The following is a 27,907-nucleotide window of genomic DNA, read 5'->3' on the forward strand; positions in this document are numbered from 1 at the left end:
TTCCATTTTGAGGCCAATTGTGTCTCTAAAGCCAAAATAGTTTGTTCCAATTTGGAAAATTCTAATTTAAGTAATTTCTTAATATGTGCCGAATATGAAATTATTTGCCCTCTCTTTTTTATTTTTTTTAATTTATTTATAAGTTTTCACATTAATTAACAAGCATATCATCTTGTACAGAAAGTGTAATTAAGATAACATAGTATTGAAATTACCATCCAAAAAATAATTCAAATTATATATAATAGGAAATTATTTCTCTACTTAATCACACACTAGTCCTCAATTTATTAGGATCCATGATTAGGAAATAGGAGTGATTGAACCATCTAATAATTAACAAGAAAGCTCACTATCTGATGCTGAAACAGAGCTGAATTATTACTCGGACTTAGATATTATTCCATTTCAAGGCGCTTATTGGAGAGGAAAGCCGTCAACTGAGCCGGTTCAAAACACACATATTTTAAAGTACAATACCTCACTACACATTTACAAGGATATCTGAGGAAAAATAAACCACCAATTTGAGTCACACCCAGTTTCAATAATAGAAATTCCCTTCTTCTCTTTTGAGTCTCCCTAGAGACATCAGGAAAAATTTGAATATGGAAACCCAGGAAGTCTCTGGATCTATTTTTAAAGAAAAGTTTAAGGATCCAATCTTTGTCTGGAGCCAAAGCCACAGACAATAAGAGAGTGGCTGAAATAGCCACTTCTCTATCTGATTGTTCCAATAAAGCGGAAACGTCCAGGGAAAGTTCCTGAGGTTTTCCAACACCTTCTTTCTTCTGAGAATCCTGAGTCTTTGTAGGTAGATAATACACTCTTGACAAAGGTGGTAAAGAGTTCTCAGGAATTTTAAGTATTTCCAGAAAGTAACGCTTTATCATTTCACTTGGGGAAATTGACGGAACCCTTGGAAAATTAATTAAACGTAAATTATTAATCCGGCTATTGTTTTCAAGTACTTCCAATTTTCTCCTTATAATCAAATTATCCTTTACAAGTAAATCATGATGGCTTCCAATCATTTTTATATCCTTCTTTTCTTCTTGCATATCTGATTTCAATAGTTTAATATCCTCTTTCAAAGTTTTTATTTCTTCTTTCTGGTCTTTCAATTCTTTATCTAAATTTTTAATTTGGGGATTCAAGGAATTCCCCAATGCCAATACTAATTCCCAAAGTGAATCTAGTGTAACTTCTGGGGGCTTAACTGGAGCAAAAAGAACTATTAGTGTAGTATAAGCAGGCTCAGGTGATTGGTTTACCTCCCCAGTGCCTTGTTCCTCCATAGCAGAAGATGATCCGGTCGCTGGTTTTTCCAAAATAAGCAAGTCCTTTTGAGCCATTTCCTGCAGCGAGCCCTCCGATTCACTGGCCTCTCGAGGGGAGAATACTGCCTCTTCGGACACACTCTCCTCTCGCGGTGAGCTGGCTCCCAGCGGCAGCGGCTGGAGGGGAGGCGTCGGAGGAGAGGAGAAGGGCAGCCGAGGAGAGGAGAAGGGCAGGCGAGGAGCGGAGACCAAAACTTTTCAGCGGGCCAGCGCGAGGGGAAAGCCGACAAACCAGCAGAGAGCCAGGGGCAGGCGAGAGGTAGCTCCGCCCACCCCCACCGCGTCAGCGGCTTCAGCCCAGACTCCCCCTTAAGAGGGGGCGAGCCAACGGCGCGCGGCCGTTCGGCGCACGGCGAAGGCGAGCGGCAAAGGCGCTCGCCTTAGTGAGAGCGCCTTTGCGAAGGAGCCTTAAGAAGGAGCCCAGGCAGCCCAGCAGCGATATCTAATAATTATACCACAGGTACTTCCCCTCTTCGCACTTCTCATTTCTCTTTCTACTCTTTCAGCTAGCTGCGCGCCGGGCACAATCCTTTCACACCGTGGGACATAGGAAAGAGAAAGGAGCAATGGAGGATGTGGGAACCCAGCTGAGCTACCCAGTATACTGCATCGGGTGCCATATGTATGACTACCTCCCCTCCGGGAGGCAGGCATACATATGCGGTCGATGCCAGGAACTGGATAGCCTGAAACAGGAGGTCGGGAGACTGCAGGTTAGAGTCCAGGAGCTGGAGGGACTCTGCACCATGGAGGAGCAATGCTGGGAAACTGAAGACACCACCAGAGAGAGCCACATCGCGGAACAAGTTAGGGAACTCGAGAAGTTCATTGAGGAGGCCTGCAGGATGGTGGAGGCACGAGAACACCAACACACCAGGAGAGAACCGACAGTTGGACGACAGGAACCACCAGACACCATGGAAATAGGACCTTGCGGAGGACCTGGGCAGACAGAGGAGGAGGAGACCCATCAGAGCCAGGAGAATGGACTAGCGGACTGCGCAGATGACACAGACCTGAGACCAGGGGCGGAGACACAGCTGAACCCAGAGGACGGACAAATGGACTGCACATATGACACAGATCTGAGACCAGAGAGACAGTTGAAGAAGGGGAGATCAGCTATCGTGGTTAGAGACTCAATCCTGAGAGGAGTAGACAGTCACATAGCCGGAGGAAGAGAGGACCGACTGGTAACATGTCTCCCTGGGGCAAGAACAAAGGACATCATCAACAATATCGAGAGGATCCTGGAGGGAGCCGAGACGGAGGACACAGCAGTAGTGATCCACATCGGAACCAATGACATCAGCAGGAGAAGCTTCAACAGGACTACACTAACTGACCAGTTCAGGATCCTGGGGAGGAAACTGAGACTAAGGGCAAGGAGGATAGCCTTCTCAGAGATCCTGCCAGTACCGAGAGCGGACACAAGGAGACAGAGCGAACTACAAGCAATTAACGCTTGGCTGAGGAGATGGTGCGATGAGGAGGGTTTCCACTTTGTTAGGAACTGGACTACTTTCTTGGGGAAGAACAAGCTCTACAGAAGAGATGGACTGCACCTTAGCACAGCTGGGACGAGGATGCTGGCACGCAACGTCCAGAACGTCATAGACTTGGCTTTAAACTGAAGAGAAGGGGAAAGCCGATAGTCGATCTAACTTCGACACATCGGACATCAGTACCTGACAAGGATACTGACCTGGGACATTGTAAAGGAAGACTTGGGACTGAGTGTGTATGTTTTGAAAGAGGACATCGGACATCAGTACCTGACAAGGATACTGACCTGGGACATTGTAAAGGAGGACTTGGGACTGAGTGTGTATGTTTTGAAAAAGGACCTAAGGACGCATTGCAGGGACCGAGGGAACAAATGGAACTTGTAAGCGGCACCAACACAGAACAACAGGATCCAGAGGGGCAAAGACTTTGTGAAATAGAGCCCAGAACTGAGTGGGAATTACGAGAACAAGAGGTGCAGGGGATACAGGCTGAGGACGTCACAGACACACAACAGCAGGAGGAGGATGAAGCTCGGGGGCTGGCAAACCATGAGGAGGACTGCAGGAGTACCAAAACACGAGGAAAACAAAAAGAGAGGGCAAAAACCTGGGTCTTAAACTGCCTGTACACAAATGCTAGGAGCCTGAGGGCCAAAATGGGAGAACTAGAAATCACTGCCAGCAAAAAGGACCTAGACATAATTGGAGTCACAGAAACGTGGTGGACTGAGGAAAATCAATGGGATGTGGCCATACCAGGGTACAAACTATACAGGAGAGACAGGGCACATAAAAAGGGTGGAGGAATAGCGCTGTACATAAGACTCCATACCCTCAACCAGGATGGAAACAACAGTACGGGCGGATGGCTTGGAATCACTATGGGTTAAGCTACAGGGAGGAACTGGGGAAGACATTAAATTGGGTCTGTACTACCGCCCACCTGGACAACCTGATGAAATCGACCAGGACCTGGAGGCAGAACTAAGGCAGGTATGCAGAAGCGGAAATGTGGTGGTGATGGGGGACTTCAACTATCCTGGGATAGACTGGAGTATTGGGCACTCAAACTGCGCAAGGGAGACCAATTTCCTAGAGGTCACGAGGGACTGTTTCATGGAGCAACTGGTCACGGAACAAACATGGGGTGACGCCACTCTTGACCTAATCTTCAACGGACTAGGGGGGGCCAGCAAAGGAGGTGACAGTATTAGCCCCACTAGGTAACAGTGATCACAACACGATCCAGTGCAGGCTAGAAATTGGATCATCAAAGGGGAAAAGAACCACAACGACGGCCCTCAACTTCAAAAAAGGAAATTATGATGCCATGAGGGAAATGGTGGGAAAGAAACTCAAAGGCAACATAAGGAAGATGGAATCCTTAGAAAAAGCCTGGACCTTACTCAAGGGAACTGTGCACGAAGCGCAAAACCTATGCATCCCCAAGTTCAGGAAAGGGTGCAAAAAAAATAGAACAAAAAACCCAGTGTGGATAACAAATGCAGTGAAGAAGGCGATAAGCGACAAGAAAGCATCGTTCAGAAAATGGAAAAAAGACCAAACAGAGGAGAACCAAAAAGTGCACAAAGAACACCAGAAGGAGTGTCACCGAGTGGTTAGAAAAGCAAAAAGAGAATACGAAGAGAGACTGGCAGAGGAAGCAACAAACTTCAAGTCATTATTCAGATACGTCAAGGGGAAGCAACCGGCAAGAGAAGAAGTGGGACCATTGGATGATGGAGATAGAAAGGGAGTAGTAAAAGAAGAGAAAGAGATAGCTGAAAGGTTAAATGAGTTCTTCACGTCAGTCTTCACGGTGGAGAATACAACCAACATTCCGGAACCCGAGGAGATCGCAATAGGAGACCAAGATGATAAACTGGTCAATTTAGAGGTAAGCCAAGAAGATGTACTCAGGCAGATAGACAGACTAAAGAGCGACAAATCACCAGGTCCGGACGGCATTCACCCAAGGGTACTCAAGGAACTAAAAAACGAAATAGCGGAACCACTTCGACAGATATACAGCCTATCCTTAAAAACTGGAGAGATCCCGGAGGATTGGAAAATAGCAAATGTTACGCCCATCTTCAAGAAGGGCTCAAGGGGCGACCCAGGAAACTACAGGCCGGTGAGCCTGACCTCAGTCCCGGGAAAGATGATGGAGGCACTAATTAAAGACAGCATCTGTGAACACACCGAAAAATATGGGCAGCTAAAACCGAGTCAACATGGCTTCTGCAAGGGCAGGTCATACCTCACCAACTTATTGTACTTCTTTGAGGGGGTGAACAACCAGGTGGATAAAGGGGAATCTATAGACATCATTTACCTTGACTTCCAAAAAGCCTTCGACAAGGTACCACACGAGAGACTGCTTAAGAAGATATGGAACCACGGGGTGCAAGGGGAGGTCCACCGATGGATCAGAAACTGGCTGGCAAACAGGAAGCAGAGGGTTGGAGTAAAGGGCCATTACTCAGGCTGGAAAGGGGTCACGAGCGGAGTTCCACAGGGGTCGGTGCTAGGACCGCTCCTGTTCAATATTTACATAAACGACCTAGAGGCAGGAACCAAGTGTGAGGTCATTAAATTTGCAGATGACACCAAACTATACAACAGGGCTCAAACCAGGGAAGACTGCGAAGATCTCCAAAAGGATCTAACGCAGCTGGAAAAGTGGGCCGAAAAATGGCAAATGAGCTTCAACATAGGGAAATGCAAGGTCATGCACGTGGGGAAAAAGAACCCGATGTTCACATACAGAATGGGGGGAACACCGCTAGGGGTCAGTAACCTGGAGAGAGACCTGGGAGTGATGGTAGACGCAACACTGAAGGCATCGGCGCAGTGCGCCACAGCCTCAAAGAAAGCAAACAGAATGTTGGGTATAAGAAGGGTATTACGACCAGGACGAAGGAAGTCTTCATGCCGCTGTATCGTGCGATGGTGCGGCCGCATCTGGAGTACTGTGTCCAGTACTGGTCGCCGTACCTCAAGAAGGACATGGCAGTACTTGAGGGAGTACAGAGAAGAGCAACTAAACTGATAAAGGGAATGGAAAATCTGCCATATACCGACAGATTGAAGCAGTTGGGACTTTTCTCACTAGAAAAGCGGAGACTTAGAGGAGACATGATAGAAACCTTCAAGATCCTGAAGGGCATAGAAAAAGTAGACAGGGACAGATTTTTCAAATTAAGGGGCACCACAAGTACAAGGGGGCACTCGGAGAAATTGAAAGGGGACAGGTTTAGAACAAACGCTAGGAAGTTCTTTTTCACTCAGAGGGTGGTGGATACATGGAACGCGCTTCCAGAGGCTGTTGTAGACAAGAAAACATTAAATGGTTTCAAAGAAGGTTTGGATAGATTCCTAGAAGAAAAAGGGATTGAAGGGTATAGATAGGTATAGACCACTACTCAGGCGATGGACCTGATGGGCCGCCGCGGGAGCGGACCGCTGGGCAGGATGGACCGATGGTCTGACTCCGCGGAGGCAACTTCTTATGTTCTGACGTCGGAGCTCAGAGTGACGTCTAGCCCGTGGGTTTCTGCCGAGGCACTCCTCTCTGCCGGCACTCTCAACGAGCGATTCCCCGAAGCAGCTGGCTCCGTTTGCAGGCGTCTGAAAATGTCCTCGATTGTAGGAACTATGGGCACTAATCGCTGGGAGGCACCACCAACGCTTCTGCCCCGTCTTTTCGGCATCGTTGAAGGGTAAGAGAAAAAACACTCTCAGACGATCTGGCAGCATTCAGATAGCGGCAGCCATCTTGGATCGGGCGCATGCCGCAGCCATCAAAAGTCTGAGCAATTATTTGCCCTCTCAAAGTAGCTTTGAAAGTATCCCAAATAGTTTCCAAAGAGATTTCCTCTGAGGTATTTAGTTGGAAGTACCCATTAATTTTTACTTGAATTTCCTCAAGGAAGTTTGAGTCTGCAAGCAATGTTTTATTGAATCTCCATACAGGTCTAGTAGAATCTTTTTGATTAAACTGATATTCTATCCAAATTCCAGCATGATCCGACAAAAGAATCTGATCTATGCTGGATTTGGTCACCTGATTAACTACCGTATTTTCACGCAAATAACACGCACCCGTATAAAACGCGCACACGTGTATAGCGCGCAGAAATCACGATGATAAGCACAAAAACTTTGGTATAACGCGCTCACGATTATACCGCGCATGCTGCCCGACTCTCCGTTCACCCCCCTGACTTCCGTGCACTGCCCCGCCTCTCCGTGCGCTGTCCCGACTCTCCGTTCACCCCCCCTGACTTCCGTGCACTGCCCCGCCTCTCCGTGCGCTGTCCCGACTCTCCGTTCACCCCCCCCTGACTTCCATGCACTGCCCTGACTTTCCGTGCGCTGTCCCGACTCTCCGTTCACCCCCCCTGACTTCCGTGCACTGCCCTGACTTTCCGTGCGCTGTCCCGACTCTCCGTTCACCCCCCTGACTTCCGTGCACTGCCCTGACTTTCCGTGCGCTGTCCCGCCTCTCCGTTCACCCCCCCCCCCGACGTCCGATTCATCCCCCCCCCCGGCAGGACCATTCGCACCCCCACCCCGAAGGACCGCCGACTCCCCGACAATATCGGGCCAGGAGGGAGCCCAAACCCTCCTGGCCACGGCGACCCCCTACCCCCACCCCGCACTACATTACGGGCAGGAGGGATCCCAGGCCCTCCTGCCCTCGACGCAAACCCCCCTCCCCCCCCAACGACCGCCCCCCCCAAGAACCTCCGACCGCTCCCCCAGCCGACCCGCGACCCCCCCTGGCGACCCCCACGACCCCCCCACCCCCCTTCCCCGTACCTTTGGTAGTTGGGCCAGAAGGGAGCCCAAACCCTCCTGGCCACGGCGACCCCCTAACCCCACCCCGCACTACATTACGGGCAGGAGGGATCCCAGGCCCTCCTGCCCTCGACGCAAACCCCCCTCCCCCCCCAACGACCGCCCCCCCCAAGAACCTCCGACCGCTCCCCCAGCCGACCCGCGACCCCCCCTGGCGACCCCCACGACCCCCCCACCCCCCTTCCCCGTACCTTTGGTAGTTGGGCCAGAAGGGAGCCCAAACCCTCCTGGCCACGGCGACCCCCTAACCCCACCCCGCACTACATTACGGGCAGGAGGGATCCCAGGCCCTCCTGCCCTCGACGCAAACCCCCCTCCCCCCCAACGACCGCCCCCCCCAAGAACCTCCGACCGCTCCCCCAGCCGACCCGCGACCCCCCTGGCGACCCCCACGACCCCCCCACCCCCCTTCCCCGTACCTTTGGAAGTTGGCCGGACAGACGGGAGCCAAACCCGCCTGTCCGGCAGGCAGCCAACGAAGGAATGAGGCCGGATTGGCCCATCCGTCCTAAAGCTCCGCCTACTGGTGGGGCCTAAGGCGCGTGGGCCAATCAGAATAGGCCCTGGAGCCTTAGGTCCCACCTGGGGGCGCGGCCTGAGGCACATGGGCCCAACCCGACCATGTGCCTCAGGCCGCGCCCCCAGGTGGGACCTAAGGCTCCAGGGCCTATTCTGATTGGCCCACGCGCCTTAGGCCCCACCAGTAGGCGGAGCTTTAGGACGGATGGGCCAATCCGGCCTCATTCCTTCGTTGGCTGCCTGCCGGACAGGCGGGTTTGGCTCCCGTCTGTCCGGCCAACTTCCAAAGGTACGGGGAAGGGGGGTGGGGGGGTCGTGGGGGTCGGCCAGGGGGGTCGCGGGTCGGCTGGGGGGGCGGTCGGAGGTTCTTGGGGGGGGACGGTCGTTGGGGGGGAGGGGGGTTTGCGTCGAGGGCAGGAGGGCCTGGGATCCCTCCTGCCCGTAATGTAGTGCGGGGTGGGGTTAGGGGGTCGCCGTGGCCAGGAGGGTTTGGGCTCCCTTCTGGCCCGATATTGTCGGGAAGTCGGCGGTCCTTCGGGGTGGGGGTGCGAGTGGTCCTGCCGGGGGGGGGGGATGTATCGGACGTCGGGGAGTCGGCCGGGCAAGAGGGCTTGGGCTCCCTCTTGCTCCGATCGTGGATGCGGGTGCGGGTGGGAGCGCGTGCGAGTGGTCGTTCGGGGTGGGGGTGCGAGTGGTCCTGCTGGGGGGGTGAATTGGGCGTCGGGCGGGGTGGGAACTATGTTTGAAAACTTTCGTATACCGCGCTCACGCATATAACGCGCGAGGGGTATGCGCGGTAGGTAAAAACGCGTATAACGCGCGCGTTATATGCGTGAAAATACGGTAAATGGTCAGGAAAAAAAATAATCAATTCATGAAAATGATTTATGAACTTGAGAGAATGAAAATTTGCGAGCATTGAAATGAAAAATATGCCATATATCCTTTAATCCATTAGTATGTACCACATTGTCCAGACCTAATGATTTTACTTGTCTACTCGGTTGTTTATCCATAATTGGATCCATGACAGCATTGAAATCTCCGGCTACAATTAAATTAGTCGAAGCCAGTGACAGAATTGTTTGTTGGGAGTTTTTTTAAAGAAATCTGCCTGATTAGTATTCGGTGCGTAAATATTAAAAAGCATCAGGGTATCTATTCCTGAAGAGATATTAACATAGAGCCATCTACCCAATGGATCAGCTCTAAAGTTATCGAAGTTAGCACAGATAGTCTTGTTGATCAGGATTGCCACACCTGCCTTTTTACCTACTGCTGCAGCAAAAAAAAAAACACCAATGTTTTACCCATCCATTCTCCAATTTGGCTGCTTCAACAGCTGATAGATGAGTTTCCTGAATAAAATAAATATCTGCTTGCTGGCTTTTCAGAAAATTAAGAACCTTTTTCCTTTTAATAGGGTGATTGAGTCCATTTACGTTTAGTGAGTATAATTTTAAAGCCATTTGCTTTTATATATGGGTACTGTAACAGTCTATGGAAATATAAGTCTTTTTACTATTTTAATGTGCAACATTGGGGTCTTTTTCTGTATTTTGCTTTCTATAGTTCAATAAAATTTATAAACTTTAAAAATAATTAAAAATAATAAAATGGGGAGAGCAGTCATGCATGCAAAAGGAAAGAACTGAGGGTGGAGCTAGAGAGCCAGTGAAATACAACAGAGGTAGTGAAAAACCAAGAGTTGATTCCTTCTGCAGCATGCAGCTAAAGGGAAATAACCCTACTGTTTAGAATGTCTCAACTATTGCACTGGAAATATAATTTACAAAGGTTATTGCTTAATTGTGCATTTCTTTTCAATGACTGTAAGAAAGGCGAGAGAGTCAGAAATAGTATTCTAAGGACTTTGTGCAACTAGATATTACTTTGTGTAATTAGATATGAGCTCTCAGCTTCCAAAGAAAACTAATGAGCAGTCCTCACAGCGGCTGTATTTGGCTCCTATAACAGTGTGCTATGTTAGATTTCTGCTGACTTGATAAGTAAGTTTTTGCATATTGTAGTGAGTCTTAGAATTAAATTATTATTCTTTGAAAAGACCAATACTTAAGTGATTGGTCTATACTACAGTGCATTGCATTTTTTCTTAATGTCTGTAAGAAAGGTGAGAGTATGAAATAATACTTTCTAGATTCTGAGCATCAACTAAGTAATTAGGTTTGAGCTTTTTATGAAAGTGCAAATGAATAGCCTTCACAGTAGCTATATTTGGCTCTTAGAATAGTGTATTTTGTTTACAATTAGATAGTCAATGACCTTGTGAATAAGCTATTCTTTTTGTACATTACTATGGGTTTTAGAATGAGATCAATATATTTTATAAAGCTTCAACTATGATGCTGTACACTTGTTTTTAATTATGGCTAGAAAGCTGGGTATGAAATGACATTACATTACATTACATTAGGGATTTCTATTCCGCCTGTGCCTTGCGGTTCTAGGCGGATTACAATATAGAAAATATCTGGGACATTCCAGTAGAGTTACATTTCAGGATAAGAGTAAGTTACAGGAACAGTAATGAGTTAGGATACTACAATTTCACAGAAGATAATACTTATTACAGAAGATATTACATATAATAGAAGATAATGCATTTTACAGAGGTAATACATGTCAACTCGATCGGTTAAATCGGGTGTAGTGTAGAAGAAATTACAGTACATTCTAGATCACAGATAAAAGATGATATAGGTGGGTATTTCCGAAGTCGTTGATTGGGAGCTCATTGGGTGGTGGTTAGAGTGATGGGAGATATTTTTTGAACAGTAATGTTTTTATTTCTTTGCGGAACTCTTTTATGTCTGTTGTTTTGGTCAGTAATTTTGAGATGTCAGAGTCTATTTTAGCTGCCTGTGTCCCCAGGAGGTTGTCGTAAAGTTTCTTACGATGAGTACCGTTGAGTGGAGGGTAGGTGAAAAGGTTCTGTGTTCTTCTTCTTCTTGGTGGGAGGTAGAGGTGAAAACGGTTATTTAGGTAACTGGGTGCCATGCCGTGGGCTACTTTGAAAATGAGACAGAGTTTGAATTGTGTTCTTGCTTTTATTGGTAGCCAGTGGGATTCAAGGTATGCATTGGTAATGTGGTCGTGTTTGCTGAGTGAGTATATGAGTCTGAGGGCTGTGTTCTGGATGGACTGCAGTTTTTTTATCGTGTTGGTCGGGCAAGGTAAGTAGAGGCTGTTGCAATAGTCTACAATACTTAGCACAAGGGATTGGACAATGATCCTGAATTGTTCTTTGTTGAAGAATTTTCTGATTTTTCTTAGATTTCGCATTGTGAAGAATGCTTTTTGGGTGATTTTTTGGATTTGTGTTTGCATTGTGCAGCGTCTGTCTAGATGTATACCTAGGATTTTGAGGGCGCTCTGTATAGGGTACTTGATTGAGTTTACTTCCAGTTCTGTTAGGGAAGGTTTTTTGTCCTTCTCTAGTAGTAAGAATTTAGTTTTGTCAGAGTTCAGCTTCAACTTGTGATCTGTCATCCATTTTTCCACTGTTTCCAATGTAGTTTTCAGGCGTCCTGAGGAGATTGGGTTGCTTATGTCGAATGGGAGGAGGATGGTTATGTCGTCCGCATAGCTGAAAGAAGTAATATTTAGGGCATCCAGGGTGGTGCCTAGGGAAGCTATGAATAGGTTGAAAAGTGTGGGAGAGAGGGGAGAACCTTGTGGTACTCCGCATGGATTGGACCATGGTTCAGATAGAATGTCTTTTGATTTGACTCTGTATGTTCTAGTTTTAAGGAAATTGTTATAGGATTTTTTTATCATGAAAGCTAGGAAATTGGACCATGTCTTGCCACTTCTCGAGAAAGCCCATTGGCTCCCAGTATTTTACAGGATAACTTATAAAATCAGATTTTCAAAACAATCTTCTCCAAGGCCCCATCTTTCATTGAGACTACGCACCCACTCGATCACTCAGATCAATCAGCATTAATTAACATTCCCCTCTCTCAAAGTTATTAATACCAGACGACAAAAGTATTTTCTCAGTTATAGCACCTCAAACATGGAATTCTCTTCTAACTTATTTAAGAGAGGAATGTTTTCTCAATAAGAAACATTTAAGGTTACTCTTGAACCTATTTAAAGATGCTTTCAATCTCTTTCTTTTTGAACCAGGATGAGCTCCTTACTGATTTGATCTCTATATTATATTTTCTCTCTTTTATCCCTTTATTTTTAATTTCTTCTTTTAATTCCTCCCTGTTTTTTCCTTTGTTTCTTTCCTATTTTTTATTGTATTTCTTACCTTTTTTCCCCTCTATTGGCACTATATTTATTATGTTAAGTCTGTGTCTTTTATGTTGTACTATCCTAATTGGTTGTAATCTTTTTACTTTGTACATTGCTTAGAAGCAAGATTAAGCGATTTAATCAAATTTTTAATAAAACTTGAATATATGGATTGTTTGTTGTAATGTTTGGGCTTGGTTGCAACTCACTGTGGTACTAATGAATGTTTTTTAAAAAAAATGTTTAAGCTATTTATAATTTTAATATGTATTGATATTTATTGTTTTTACAGTTTCTGTCTCAGCCCCTGATGCAGCCCCAGAGGGGGCAAAACATGGCCATGTCAGGTAATTGAGAATTGTCAGCGTTTGTTGTAATAAAACAATTTATATATTTTCATGCTGGTCTGCTGGTTTTGTTTTTGTACTTGAAAGTATTGTGGGCAACACATTAGGTGCCCTAGAGAGCTCAATGGGCGCTAAGAATGAATGGGCAGCTTCACTTGAGAAAAACGTTAAGCAGCTTAAGGAGGTACTGAGAAGACAGCATACAAATTTCCTCTCAGGCTGTTCAGAATAATTTAGTAAAGAACACTCATTTTTGCTGTAAAATGGAATTTTTGGAGAATGCAGAGCACCCGATTAAGATGCTTCATTCGAAAGAGCACCCCTGGAAATCAAAATATCTGATGGACAGTTTAAGGCAATTCCCCCACTAAATAAGGAGAAATTAGGTCTTACCTGCTAAATTCTCTTTCCTTTGGTCCCTCTAGACCAGGGGTCTCAAAGTCCCTCCTTGAGGGCCGCAATCCAGTTGGGTTTTCAGGATTTCCATGAATATGCATGAGATCTATGTGCATGCACTGCTTTCAATGCATATTCATTGGAGTAATTCTGAAAACCCGACTGGATTGCGGCCCTCAAGGAGGGACTTTGAGATCCCTGCAAGTCTAGACCAAGTCAGATGTGTGGAGTTTGCGTTTTCCTACCAGCAGATAGAGGCTGAGCTACTAGCCAGTGACATCTATTTTTTTCTTTAATATTTGAAGTACACACATAAGCATTTCCATAAGAAAAAAATATTCTAGTCCATATTACAAGAGAAGTTGATGTAAAGGTTCCTAATATAAAGGCTAATACAGTTTTATTTGGCATGGAAGTAATCTAAGGCAATGTTAATTTTATACTACTCATGACAATTTATTAGTTTCCCTATCTAATTGCTTTGACTCAAAGAATTAGTAATTATAGTATCAGCATTAGGTAAGATAAAATATTTCCTCAATATCTCAGCAGACAATGGACAGACTAGAAAATTAAGAAATCTAGTAGCCCTGACTCAATTTTCCCTCTTCTCCATCTGTCTATGCAAATACAGGACATTTTTAATCCCCGATGTTCCTGCTGTTGTAATGCTAATATTCAAGATTCAAATTTCTTAGGCGGCAACATCTAATTTGTTGAATTCTAGAGTCCAAATTGTTCATGACTTGTTGGTAAAAAGCAGAGAGATACTGGACCATTTAACACTGCTTCAGTTCTTTTAATCACCTTCCATATATCATAAGGAAACCTATGAAGTTTCAACTTCTACATTTAGAACTTATTTAGGAAATTCAAACGCCTTCAAAGGAGTCATACTAGATGGTTGTGGCTGGGAATGTTGCAAAGTCATTAATTCTCTTTTTAGGGATACCATCATCTTGGGACAAAACTTTGATCAGAGACAGATGTGAAGGAACAGGTGATAGAGGGGAATGCCTTTCCCCTGAACTTAATGAAGCACCTGGGGGTAGAAGGAGAAGATGGTACAGTCCTAGTCAAAAGAACTAGATGTTTCTCAATTTGGTCTGGAGTGGAGGTCATGCTCATTGGTAATTGTTTTGATCTTCGCCTTCCTTTTTCCCCCATATTGAGAAGAAATAAAATAAAAAAATTGTAAAAGAAAGAAGTACCTTGATAGTAGAGATATGATGCAAATTCCAGCAGCGTTTCCAGGTCCACCAAGGCTCCACTGGGGCTCACAAGGGTCATGCTGCAAGGTGCTGCTGCTTTTACCTCAGATGCCGGTTCCACCCTGATGACATCAGCAGGACCAGGAGTAGACCTTGAAAATAACAGTGCTTCAAGGAGGGAGCAATAAAGGCAGTTTCCAAGTACTGTCCACTCCAAGCACGCACTCCAGTTTCCCCCAGTGACATCTTAAGTATCCTGATATCAGTATTTTGGTAACAAAGCAGAGGTAAGCACAATTCAAATCCTCAATAGAATTCAAAACAAGCTAAAAGAAAAAAACCTATCACCGTATTTTCTCTAATAATTGCCCACCCCCCTGCTTCAGGACAAACACCATAGCATTTAGTTTTAAAACCAAATCAAAACTCCCTCAATAATCGACACCCCCCCCCCCCCCCCCGAATTCCTCTCCTCCACCCTCCATCTTTCCCCGAGATGACCAGATCTCTAAGTCAGGTGCAGGGCCTTGAGGATGCACCGATTCTCAAGGTCTCGCACCACCCCAGTGCCATAACCTCAAGATGAGGTAATAGACTGGTCAGGGGAGGGGTGGTGGTAGAGGATGGAAGAGTGCAAGACCAGTTATTGCAGGAGGCAGGATGGAAAACAGAAATGGTGGTCATCACAGAAGGACAGCTGGAGGAGAGAAACAACACCTCCATTAAAATCGCCCACCCTAGACTTCAGAAGACCTAGTGTTTCTAATAATCGTCCAGATGATTAGGCAGAGTATGGTATTTTGCTGTACTAGAATGCCATTTAACCCAATGCCAAACTACTAGGTTCAAAGAGTTGAATAAACCTGAACCTTTCCAACCATATACAAAATCCTTCTTTGGATAAAGAAAAACAAATGGCGTCTGACCAGGATGGATTCTGGACTGATCTGGAGGGACTAAGGAAAAGAAAATGAGCAGCTATGAGCTAATGTCTTCTTTCTTAGCATCCCTTCAGACTAGTACAGACACATAGGAGATACCAAAGCAATCTGTTCTTCACAAATGGGAGTTAGACAATCCAGACTAAGATCCCTGGCTCCAAAGCCATCTCCTGGCATGATTACACAAGCAGACAAGAATATATTCTCAGACCACATAGCTGTTTCACAGGTTCCTTGTAGAGGAAAAAAAGATTAGACTGCTTTCAAGAAGAAGCCAGTCCTCTAATAGAAATGTCTTCAGAACCAGAGGCACCAGGCAACGTTTAAGAAGGTAAACCAACTCAATAACCTCTTTAATCCAATAAGCAACCACAGCTTGGGAAGCATAAGAACATAAGAATAGCCTTATTGGGTCAGACCAATGATCCATCAAGAACAGTAGCCCATTCTCAAAGTGGCCAATCCAGGTCACTAGTAACTGACCAAAACCCAAGGAGTAGCAACATCCCATGCTATCAATCCAGGACTTCCCAGATGTCTTAATAACAGACTATGGACTTTTCCTCCAGGAACTTGTCCAAACCTTTCTTAAAACCAGCTACGCTATCTGCTCTTATTACAACCTTTGGCAATGCATTCCAGAGTTTAACTATTCTCTGAGTGAAAAAAAATTTCCTCCTATTGGTTTTAAAAGTATTTCCCTGCAACATCGAGGGTCCCCTAGTTTTTGTAATTTTTGACAGAGTGAAAAATCAATCCACTTGTACCCGTTCTACTCCACTCAGGACTTTGTAGACTTCAATCACATCTCTCCTCAGCTGTCTCTTTTCCAAGCTGAAGAGCCCTAACCGTTTTAGTCTTTCCTCATATGAGAGGAGTTCCATCCCCTTTATCATCTTGGCTGCTCTTCTTTGAACCTTTTCAGTGCCACTATATCTTTCTTGATATAAAGAGACCAGAATTGAACGAAATACTCCAGATTAGGACGCACCATGGACCAATACAGGGGCATTATAACATTCTTGTTAACCATCCCTTTTTTAATAATTCGTAGCATCCCGTTTGTTTTGGTCGCCACTGCACATTGGGCGGAAGGTTTCATCGTATTGTCTACGATGATACCCAGATCCTTTTCTTGGGCGCTAATCCCCAAGGTGGACCCTAGCATCCAGCAACTGTGATTCAGGTTATACATCACTTTGCATTTATTCACATTAAATTTCATCTGCCATTTGTAATTTCACCTTTCCTGTGTCCACCAAAGAAAAACACCCCATCAGTGCACCAAAATAACTATGTTCCCTAATCAACACAATTCCTCCTCAGATCTACGCTGGTGAAGCCAGTCAATGTTCCTGATCTCTGAATTTTCCCTATGAACTGGAAGAGGAATTGACTGATTAAGATGAACAAAGCAACTATCAAGTAGAAGAACTTTCTCCTCAGATCAGATATTACTAGAAAGAGCCACTGATAGGACCAAGTCTGCAACTCAGGAAATCCTCCTTGCTGAGCATATAACTACCAAGAACACTCCAGATGATATTCAAAAGTAAATTGGCTAGGAACAGCTGTCAACAATCAGTTAACTCACAGGTCATTTTCAGCAGCATTTAACCAGTTAGTTATTGCCTCTGAAAATGACCAGTAGGCGCCATCTTTACGCTGGTTATGTTGAGGGCATTCCGGGGATGTGACCAGTTAAGTTCCAATATTAAGAACTTAACCAGCCAGGCTTAGCAGTCCTACATTTATCCATTAACCCATGACTGGTAAGTCTGAACACTGACTTAACCAGGCATGCGCTAGCCAATTTGGGGGGAAAAAAATGGAAATTCAGTGCTGAAGCCTGAAGAGGTGGGAGAACCGCTATCCATTGCCGGAACGGGAACCATGGTTGCAGGGGCCCGGACAGGGCAATCATGATCACTGTTGCTCTGTCCTGAAGGATCTTCTGCAGGACTTAGGGTATGGCGGGTAGGCGTATAAGAGTCCGTGGTTCCAACTCACAGACAGACCGTCGGGGCTGAGACGGCGATGGGTTGATCTCTTTGCGCAGAAGGTCGAGTATTTTGAGTTCGGTTCGATTGCAAACAGGTCGATGCTCGGTGTGCCCCAGGTGCTGAAGATCTTCTTCATCGCCGCTGGGTTGAGACTAGAGAGCTGAATTTCCAGTTTTAGCACTTTGGCGGACACATTGTTTTTAAGGTAACACCTTTAACTTTGGAGTCCTTGGTTGGTTCAAAGGATGCTTCTATCAACACCAACATCAGGTTAAGAACCCATTGGCGAGTAGATACCTAGATTAATGCAGAAGTTTCACTCCCCTCCAAAATCTGACTCAATCCAAGTGCTTAGCCAGAGATGTCTCGCTGACTAACATAATATGAAATAGCTGCTATCTATACCCTCAGCAAGCCTAGGACTACCTTTATCTAAATCAGTGCTTCCCCAAGTCTGTCATGGAAGCAGTGTATGCAAATCAATCTTTCGAGGAATGGGCCGCAAAATGGCAAATGAGGTTCAACGTGATGCATGTCAGTAACAAAAATCATATACACGAATACAGGATGTCCGGTGCTGTACTCGGAGAGAGCCCCCAGGAAAGAGACTTAGGAGTACTTGTAGACAAGTCAATGAAACCGTCCGCGCAATGTGTGGTGGCGGTGAAAAGGGCAAACAGAATGCTAGGAATGATTAAGAAGGGGATCACAAACAGATCTGACTTAGTAGAGAAAGAGAGGTTGTTCACCCTCTCCAAGATGGAAAGAACGAGAGGGCACTCTAAAGTTAAAAGGGGATAGACTCCGTAGAAATGTAAGGAAGTTCTTCTTCACCCAGAGAGTGGTAGAAATCTGGAACGCTCTTCCAGAGGCTGTTATAGGGGAAAGCACCCTTCAGGGATTCAAGAAAAGGTTAGACAAGTTCCTGCTGGACCAGAACATACACAGACAAGGCTAGACTCTAGTAGGGCATTGGTCTTTGACCTAATGGCCGCCGCATGAGCCGACTGCTGGGCACAATGGACCACTGGTCTGACCAAGCAGCGGCAAATTTTCTTATGCATATTAACTTGGATATCCTAAGAATCAGAATCAACTTTGGAAACACTGACACTTGGGATCTCTTAGAGAAAGGAAGAGATAAAGGTTACTGCGGATGGGTAGACTGGATGGGCCATTGGACCTTTATCTGTCATCATGTTTCTATCCTGCAAAAATTAAAAAAAAACAACAACCCCAACTTCCCACCACTGAAGACCTCAATGGTTATCACTGGTGGCTGCTCACACCAGTGCTCAGATCCTTCACTCTTCTATAAGAGGTTGAAATTTTCCTGGAAAGCAAGAATCCCTACAGCTAAGGAAGGATACCCCTTTTGCATCTCAAAAGCCAAGCTATATGACAGAATTGATACATCCAGCATTCAAATTCATTCCCATATTAATAGTTTCTCCACTGCCAGTAATATCAACCGTTCTTCTATTTGCTATCTAAGGAGATCTTCATCCCAAGGACTTTGACCAATTCAGTACTACCAAGATGATGGCTTCCCAGTGTTCTATTCAGCCTATGAAAGGTCATGTAAGACACATACAGCAATCTAAAGCCATAGCTATATCAGCACATCAAAACCAGATAACTTCCAATTATGCCACACAACTGAAAAACATGGATCTCATAGTGACAAGGCAGGAATGCCAAGGTTCCCATATCCAGAGATCCACAGAGAAGTCAACCAGGTTTTGTTCCACCCAGTGCATTATTAATTATTATCTATCTCCTGTGATATTATGACTTAATCCATCCTTGTTGATCAACATATGCAACCACCACAGCATTGTTCAAGAGTATGTGTACTGCTTTACCCTATACCAAGAGGCAAAAACCTAGCAGAACTGTGTGCATTGCGCTTGCCTGAATGCAGCTGATAAGAGGCTGTGCTTGACCAGAGACCAGACTTTGGACTACCTCATCTTAATAGTGACTGCCCCAGTCTTCAAAGCTGGCAATCATCACCAAACCCAGTATGAAGTCTCTAGATTCATTCTTTTGCCCAAGTTCATAAACCAGAGCCACAGCAAACTGCTTCTTGTCTCCCCTGGCAAAGTAAGATCTTCTTCTCAACTTTGACTCAAGGAGACCAGCGAGATAGCAGAAACTCTGCAATGGTTGCATGTGAGCCCTGGTCTAAGAGACTAGTTTTAAAGTGGCCAACATGGATCCCAAGACCTTAAGATAGTCTCAGGTTGTGAGCCTGCTCTTCTATAGCAGGCTGTTAACTGCCCTTGCTTTTTGAGACAACAATCCTTGAATACAGTTCCCAAGTATTCTATGGGTTGTGATAGGATCAACAGGTTCTTGTCTGAGTTATCACTTTTAGTAGTTTCCCTGCTCTTCTGAAATAACTCTGGTCTGATCAACCAATCTTCCAAGTAGAGATGCATCAACACTCCTACTCTCTCAACGCTACTGCCTCAATCACCATAACGACTTTTAGAAAGTTTCTTGGAGCTGTGACCAGACCAAAAAATAAAAAAGGGCATGGAATCAAAAATGCTGACCCAGCGCTATAAAACAGCAGTATGATAAAGGGACTCCCTACTCATCCTACCAGAGCAGTTGCCAGGCTTCACAGAATACATCCTAGCATCTGCTGAACACAAGGAAAAGACTGATTAGAGAGGTGACTGCATTGGATACTTAAGGATATCCTTAGCTAATAGTTCCCAGGCTCCATCTGCTGGTAGGAGAAGGCAATCCCATATGTCTGGACTGGTCTGCCATTAGAAGAGCAAACTAACCTCCTTGTTACATTGTCTTTGAAACTGATAATTTTGTGATGCATTTTGTTTTTCTATAATGGGGCTGTTTTGTTTATAGGTTCTCTATATTTTCTACTATAGTATAGGATTACTTCAATAAACATTATTTTATTTTAGATTTCTATGTGCAACCTTATGTTTTTAAACATATGAAGTGTTCAGTACCATTCCAACTGCATGCGAGCCGCTGCTAGTTATTACTGGTGACCATCATGACACTTCCAAGTCCCCTCACCCCCACATAAAAAAGTGAGTATAACATTTGACCAGGGCAATGCACTTATCTGCTTAGTTGCAGGCATTACAGCACCCCAGCCGAACAGTTTAGATCTTGTATAATTTTTCATTGACTCTGCAGATAGACAAATCCGTGTGAAGCACCCTGTGTTACTTATGTGATAAACATGCTGCTTTAAACCCCTCTACCCAGACCTGAGTTTCGCTGAAAGCGTTATCAGGAGGAGTAACTTCCAATGCTGAAACTACCAAACGCACATGCACCAAATAATATTTTGATCCCGTGGCTTAAACACACACCTGATTTCACTCCCTTCCATCTGTTAATCATAAACTAATCATATTTAACATACATAATACTCATTCTGAAATTTAATAATCTCTATTCTACCCATAGACGGACATGTAAATCCTTAGGTCCACACCCAGTGGTTCATATACATTCATATTCTACAAACTACTCCACATTCTCTACATGAAATTTAAAGGAAACCCACCTATTGCACACTCATCTCACTGCCTCTGTCTCTCCTATAAATTCAAAAAGTTATGGCCCCAAACTGTAAGATCACAATATACTAGAGGCTTACCAGCATAAAACTCTCCCCAGCGTCCTGCCTCACTTTAACTTAGATGCAGTTCAGCTGCATGCTAGGCTGTTCCCTTTTTAAACAAACTGCAGCCTGGGAGCAAAACACACCCTCTAGTTAAGACACTGGGATTTGGTCTTCCTATGTCCTGAGTAATGAGCAACGTGAGATTTGCTGGATTTACATTACCCCTTTAAATCTAGCTGCAGATTGAGTGCTTACATTTAGCGTCTTAGCTAGAGGGCGGGTTTTGCTCCCAGGCTGCAGTTTGTTTAAAAAGGCAACAGCCTGGCATGCAGCTGCCAGACTGCATTGGCACACAACAACACACACACTACGCTTGAGCCAAAATCACCTGCTGGAATTTCCCTCCTTCAGAGACATCAAATACAAAAGTGTCAAGAAAAGAATGTTCTCGGTGATGGCTCCAAGCTGGTGTAATGCCCTCCCGATGGAACTAAAACTAGAAAAAGATACCGGAAAGTTCAAGAAAGGGATAAAGACCATCCTCTTCATGGACTACTTTAGCCAATAAAACAACAGAGGAGATAGTTGGCTAGCCCCCATCCCCCCAATCCGGAACTCATAGAAACATGATGGCAGATAAAGGCCAAATGGCCCATCTATTCTGCCCATCCCCAGTAACCATTATCTCTTTCTCTCTTCGAGAGATCCCACGTGCCTATCCCAAGCCCTTTTGAATTCAGACACAATCTCTGTCTCTACCACCTCTTCTGGAAGACTGTTCCACGCATCTACCACCCTTTCCGTAAAAAGTATTTCCTTAGATTTCTCCGGAGCATATTACCTCTTAACTTCATCCTATGCCCTCTCATTGCAGAGTTTCCTTTCAAATGAAAGAAACTCAGCTCATGCACATTTACATTACGTAGGTATTTAAATGTCTCTATCTTATCTTCCCTCACCTGTCTTTCCTCCAAAATATACAGATTGAGATCTTTAAGTCTGTCCCCATATGCCTTAGTATATTGTAATCTTACAATTTGAGACCATAACTTTCTGAATTTATAGGAGACGCAGGGACAGGGAGATGCGTGTGCAATAGGGGGATGGGGGGTTCCTTTACATTTCATGTGGAGAATATGGAGTAGTTTGCAGAATATGAATATATATGAACCAGTGGGTGTGGACTTAAGTGTTTACCTGTCTGTTTGTGGGTAGAATAGAGATTATTAAATTTCAGAATGAGTATTATGTATGTTAAATATGATTAGTTTATGTATGTACCCGTATTTGACCCTTCCCTCACCTAAATTGTTATTGTAAACGAGTTTGACCCTACGATTGCTTTGTTATGTTTCCTCTTTTTCTAATCGCACTGTATGTAATTCATCTATCTGTTGTGAACCGCCTTGAACTCCCTGGGTATGGCGGTATACAAAATAAAATATTATTATTATTATTATTAACAGATGGAAGGGAGTGAAATCAGGTGTGTATTTAAGCCATGGGATTAAAATATTATTTGGTATATGTGTGTTTATGTTACAGTTTCAGCATAGGAAAATTATACAAGATCTAAGCAGTTCGGCTGGGGTGCTGTAGTTCCTGCAACTAAGCAGATAAGTGTTGATGGTCCCCGGTAAAAACTAGCAGTTGGAATGGTACTGAATACTTCATATGTTTAAAAACATAAGGATGCACATAGAAATCTTAAATAAAATACTGTTATTGAAGTACATCCTATACTATAAAAAATATAGAGATTCTAAGTGTATAGGATTTATTGAAATTGGACTCCTATTGTTTGGAAGGAGAAATTAGGTTCTTACTTGCTAATTTTCTTTCTTTTAGAACTCTCCAGACCGGTAGTTCACTGATGGGTGACAGCTTACCATGACCAGCAGGTGAAGACTGAGACAAAACCTTTTGGCTATAATACAAGTAGCTGTGCTTCCCCCTAATATAACCAGTCTGTTGAATAGCCAAGCAGAACTAAGAAGTGCTAAGTATAACAGTAACACTCCGAACAGGAGTAACAACTAACAAAGCAATACTGTTGGAAACTGCATAGAAAAAGCCCCTTCAGCAGAGGGATCATGCCCACCCCCCATGTCAGGACTGAATGCACTGAAAGAAACGGCCCCAGGGAGCCCCGGCAGCAGGAAAGGAAGCTGCCCCTCGACCAGGGCGGTATCTGCAAAAATCACACAAACGCCCCCCAAGCAATGCCACCTCGCGCAAGCAGGTGGGCACAGCCTTCAGGAAGACAGGGCATCTTATAGTTCGTTAAGGTCTGAACCAACATGTCCAAATCCTCGCCAAACAAGAAAGACCCCTGAAAGGGAAATTTCATCAGCTTAGCCTTAGATGCCGCATCCGCTAACCAAGCCTGGAGCCACAGAGTATGACGAGCGGCCATCCCAAGAGCCATGGACTTGACCGATGCTCGCAATAGGTCATCAGAGAGATAAGAGGCATCATCTCAATTTTGGCTATTTCCTGTTCCACCAAGGACCAGTCAGACTCACGGTCAAGACCACGCTTGGCCCACCAAAAACAAGCCTGAGCCACCAGACCACCACACATCGCTGGCTGGACCGCTAGGGCAGTGACATCAAAATTCTGCTTAAGAAGAGATTCCAGGCCTACGCTCCTCCGAGTCCCTTAAAGATGAGCGGCCCTCAACTGGCACCGTATGCTACTTTGTGATGGCCAAAACCACCACATCCACACACCATGACTTCAAGATATTCCTATCCCCCTCCAGAATGGGATACAAGCGAGCCATAGAGCGTGCAAAATGAAAGGGTGACTGACGCCTTCTACTGCGCAAGCATGATAACCCGAATATCCTGATGCTTAGGAAAAGTGGGAGGCTGAGCGGATCCCCCGAAGGAGGAGGTCCACAACACGCGGGAGCTCCTTCGTGTCTTACTCAAAGCGCAACACAGAAAAATCTTGCAGAATAAGCTCCTAGAGCTCTTCTCACTGAAAGATGCGCACCACAGACGTATCGCCAGCTTGGTGGAATAGAAAAACCTCCACCAGTGGCATCTGTGCCAAGAGGATCCTGGAGGTCCCCAAGGGGTCCAGGTCCTCATCAAGCAAAAACTGGTCCTCATACAAAAAATCATTGTCCTAAGAGATCCTCAGCGGCTTGAACAAAACAGGAGATGACAGGGACGAAACCGGCGCTGAAGGGGGAAAATTAGAGTGGATGCAGAGGGAATCTCCCCCCACCCGATACCCCCAGCCGCTTGAAGATAAGCCTTGCATAAGGCTAAAACAAAATCAGGGGAAAAATCCCCTGGCAGCCCAATGGGACTTACTGTGAAAGCAGTGGGCTCAGCAGTCACTCCAACACAGGGGGAAGGTCACCTGAGACTACAGACAAAATGGAGGCATTTCCTGCCAAAATCAGAGCAAAGCCCGCCCAGAAATATATCCCCGAGGCCTATAGCAGCTGAGAAGCCTGAACTGTCCCAGCTGCTAAAGCAGGCAAGCTTGCAGCAGCGGTAAGGGAGTCCTCCGCACCATCGGCAGAAAGGGAAACCTTATTTCCCTGACCGTCGGCAGCTGGGGTAATCCCTGTGTGGGTGGCGAGGGAAGCCCAGGGCTTCCCTGTTAGCTGCCAGCGTGAGGCACTTGCAAAGGGAATTCTTGGCCACCGGCACCCGAAGCCAACGAGGATTCCCCTTCGCGGCGGCCGGCACACCACAAACACAGGCCGACTGCATCAACTTTACGTCTGGAGCACAATGAGCACTTTTTCCCCTTAAAAGTGCTCATTGTGCAACACGCAACCCATCTACAAGAAAAGTGCCAGTTAGCAATAAAATAGCAATTACAGATAATTGAAGGCTCCCTTCAGACCAGCACTGCCTGCCTGTCAGAACAGACTCCAGTACCATATACCTTGCTGGTATCGGTGGCAAGGCTTCCAGCTGAGGCACCTCTATAAAAATTTTGGGGAGGTGAAGGAACTCAACTAGTGACCCATCAAGTGTGACACCCCCCCTGAGGTCGGACAGACCCAAAAAGGGTCCCCCCAAGATATGTCCAGCACCAAACGGGGACAAGAAGGCCACTAAACTTCCAACAGCCCTATACTAACCAAGGGAAGACTGGCAACAGCTTACCACATCTGCTTGGAGACTGAATACAGACTGGTTATATTAGGGAGAAGCACAGCTACTTGCATTACAGCCAAAAGGTTTTGTCTCAGTCTCCACCTGCTGGTCATGGTGAGCTATTACCCATCAGTGAACTGTACCGGTCTGGAGAGGCACTAAATAATAGTTGTTTATTAACATATCTGGTATTTTCTAGACTTTTGCAGGAAAATGCAGGGAAGGGAACTTACTCTGAAGTTAACATAAAAATATATTTATATACTGCGGTTGACAGAACAAGAAATACTGAACAATCTCAGCAAAATACAAGACATTAAACTTCTACTTATTTTTCAGATTTTTAAATCTTTAACAGTTTTCTAAAATGCTGATAGGAAGAGGAGGAAATAATCAAAATGACTAAGGAATGGAGGTGATTTTCAGATTTCCTAGATGTTAATTGCACATTTAGAATTATTTACTAGACTTACCTGCTAAGTTTCGCTTAGTCCCTCCAGACTGGCACAGACGAATGGGTTGTGCACCTCTACCAGCAAGTGGAGACTGAGAATTCTTGACTTTTAAAATTAGCTACTAACAGGCTGTGCCTTCCCTTATAGAGTCAATCTTCAACTAGCCAAGCAGAAAAGCAGTATCAAACCAGTAAGAAACCTCATTCAAAACTCTCCCAGCATTCCCCATCCACCAGCTAGCCCAATGAACCAAATGGTGCTGCCCACAATAAAAACAATATACTGTTAAAATTTTTTCTCCCCCCAAACACGCGTATACCCCACAATGAAAAATGCACATCTTCTCTTAGCACCATAGTATATATACTGAGCATAACCATGGGTGGGTTCTATGCTGGTCTAGAAGGACTGAGAAAGAAAGGGTAAATTAGTGGGGTTCCCCAGGGGTCTGTGCTGGGTCTACTGCTTTTTAACATATTTATCAATGATCTAGAGATTGGAATAACCAGTGAGATAATTAAATTGGCTGATGAAACAAAGTTGTTAAATTGCAAGAGGATTGTGAAAAACTGTAAGAGGACCTTGTGAGACCGGGAGAATGGTATTCAAAATGGCAGATGACATTTAATGTAAGCAAGTGCAAAGTGATGCATGTGAGAAAGAGGAACCCAAACCATAGCTATGTGATGCTGGGTTCTACATTAGGAGTCACTGCCCAGGAAAAAGGATCTAGGTGTCATTGTTGAGGATACGTTAAAATTCTCAGCTAAATGTGTGGCAGCAGCTAAGAAAGCAAATAGAATGTTAGGAATTATCAGGAAAGGAATGGAAAACAAAGATGAAAATGTTATAATGCCCTTGTATCGCTCTATGGTACACCCGCACCTCAAATGCTGTATGCAATTCTGGTTGCCATATCTCAAAAAAGATATAGCAGAATTAGAAAAAGTACAGAGAAGGGAAATGAAAATGATATAAGGGATGGGACGACTTCCCTATGAGGATAGGTTAAAGCAGTTAGGGCTCTTCAGTTTGAAAAAGAGATGGCTTGGGATCATACGATAGAGATCTATAAAATATTGAGTGGAATGGAAAGGGTAGATGTAAATTACTCGTTTACTCTTTCCAAAAATACCAGAAATAGGGGACATGCGATAAAGCTAGTTAAGTAGATTTAAAACAAACCCAGAGAAAATTTCTTCACACGAGTAATTAAACTCTAATTCATTGCCAGAGAATGTTGTGAAATCAATTAGCTAAGCAGGGTTTAAGGAGAAATTAGGTCCTTAACTGCTAATTTTCTTTCTTTCAGTCCCTCCAGACTGGCACAAAAGTAGATGGGCTTACGCTCCTCTGCCAGCAGGTGGAGGCTGAGACAATGACTTTTGGCTGCAGTACAAGTGGGTTGTGCAGTCCCTATCACTATCAGTCTTAACGAACAGCCAAGCAGAAAAACTACTAGGCTGAAGACATCATCACTTCAACTCCTCACATACATGGAGAAGGCAAAAAAAAAAAAATACCACTGTTGGATACTGATTAGAACAAGAACCTTTCAGAAACGTTCCACAGTTCTAAACCAGCTGAAACAAATGCCACTGCTCTTTAAACTCCCCAAACAACCAAAACCCACAGAAAAAACCCATACTATTCGCGAAAATACCAAACAAAATGACAGGGTGGGGTCTGTGCCGGTCTGGAGGGACTAAAAGAAAGAAAATTAGCAGGTAAGGACCTAATTTCTCCTTCTTTAGTGTCCCTCCAGACTGGCACAAAAACGGATGGGACATGCCAAAGCAGTACTCATTATGGGTGAGACCCCCCCGAAGGGCAGCAACAAGAGCACACCGAACACCATGTCCTGACGCGCCTGAACGTTCACATGGTAGTGTCAAACAAAGGAATGGAAAGAAGACCAAACCGTAGCTTTACAGATATCTACCGGAGGTACAACAGAATATTCAGTCCAAGAAGCTGCTTGACCCCGAGTGGAATGAGCTTTGAGAAATTCCAGAACAGGCTTCTGTTGGAGAAGGTACACAGAAGCGATAGCCTCTTTCATCCAGCACGCAATAGTAGCCTTGGAAGTACCGTCCCCTTACGAGTACACAATAAGAGGACAAAAAGATGATCTGACTTACAGAACTCCTGGGTCTGCTGAACATAAAAACGAAGGACCCTATGGACATCCAACTTGCACAAGTGCCTCTGCTCCAATGAGCTCTCCCAACTACCCAAGACATGGAGGACCCCGGACTGGTTGACATGAAACGGCATGACCACCTTCAGAAGAAAGGAGGAATCTGCTGTAGCAC

General features: G+C 44.9%; 1 protein-coding gene across 9 annotated transcripts in view; it reads right to left on the reverse strand.

Annotated features, from left to right (window-relative positions):
* The window catches only part of SPDYC (speedy/RINGO cell cycle regulator family member C), a 200,083-nt gene that overhangs the window by 7,644 nt on the left and 164,532 nt on the right, over positions 1 to 27,907 (reverse strand). For 2 of the 9 annotated variants that reach the window (XR_004540270.1, XR_004540271.1), the window contains exon 7: positions 14,451 to 14,602. The exons of the other annotated variants lie outside the window; for them this stretch is intronic. The gene's annotated coding sequence lies outside the window, so the exon portion shown is untranslated. The remainder of the gene's footprint in view (positions 1 to 14,450; positions 14,603 to 27,907) is intronic. 9 annotated transcript variants of the gene reach the window in all.

Source organism: Geotrypetes seraphini, chromosome 8, assembly GCF_902459505.1.
Source record: "Geotrypetes seraphini chromosome 8, aGeoSer1.1, whole genome shotgun sequence".
Classification (NCBI taxonomy): Eukaryota; Metazoa; Chordata; class Amphibia; order Gymnophiona; family Dermophiidae; genus Geotrypetes; species Geotrypetes seraphini.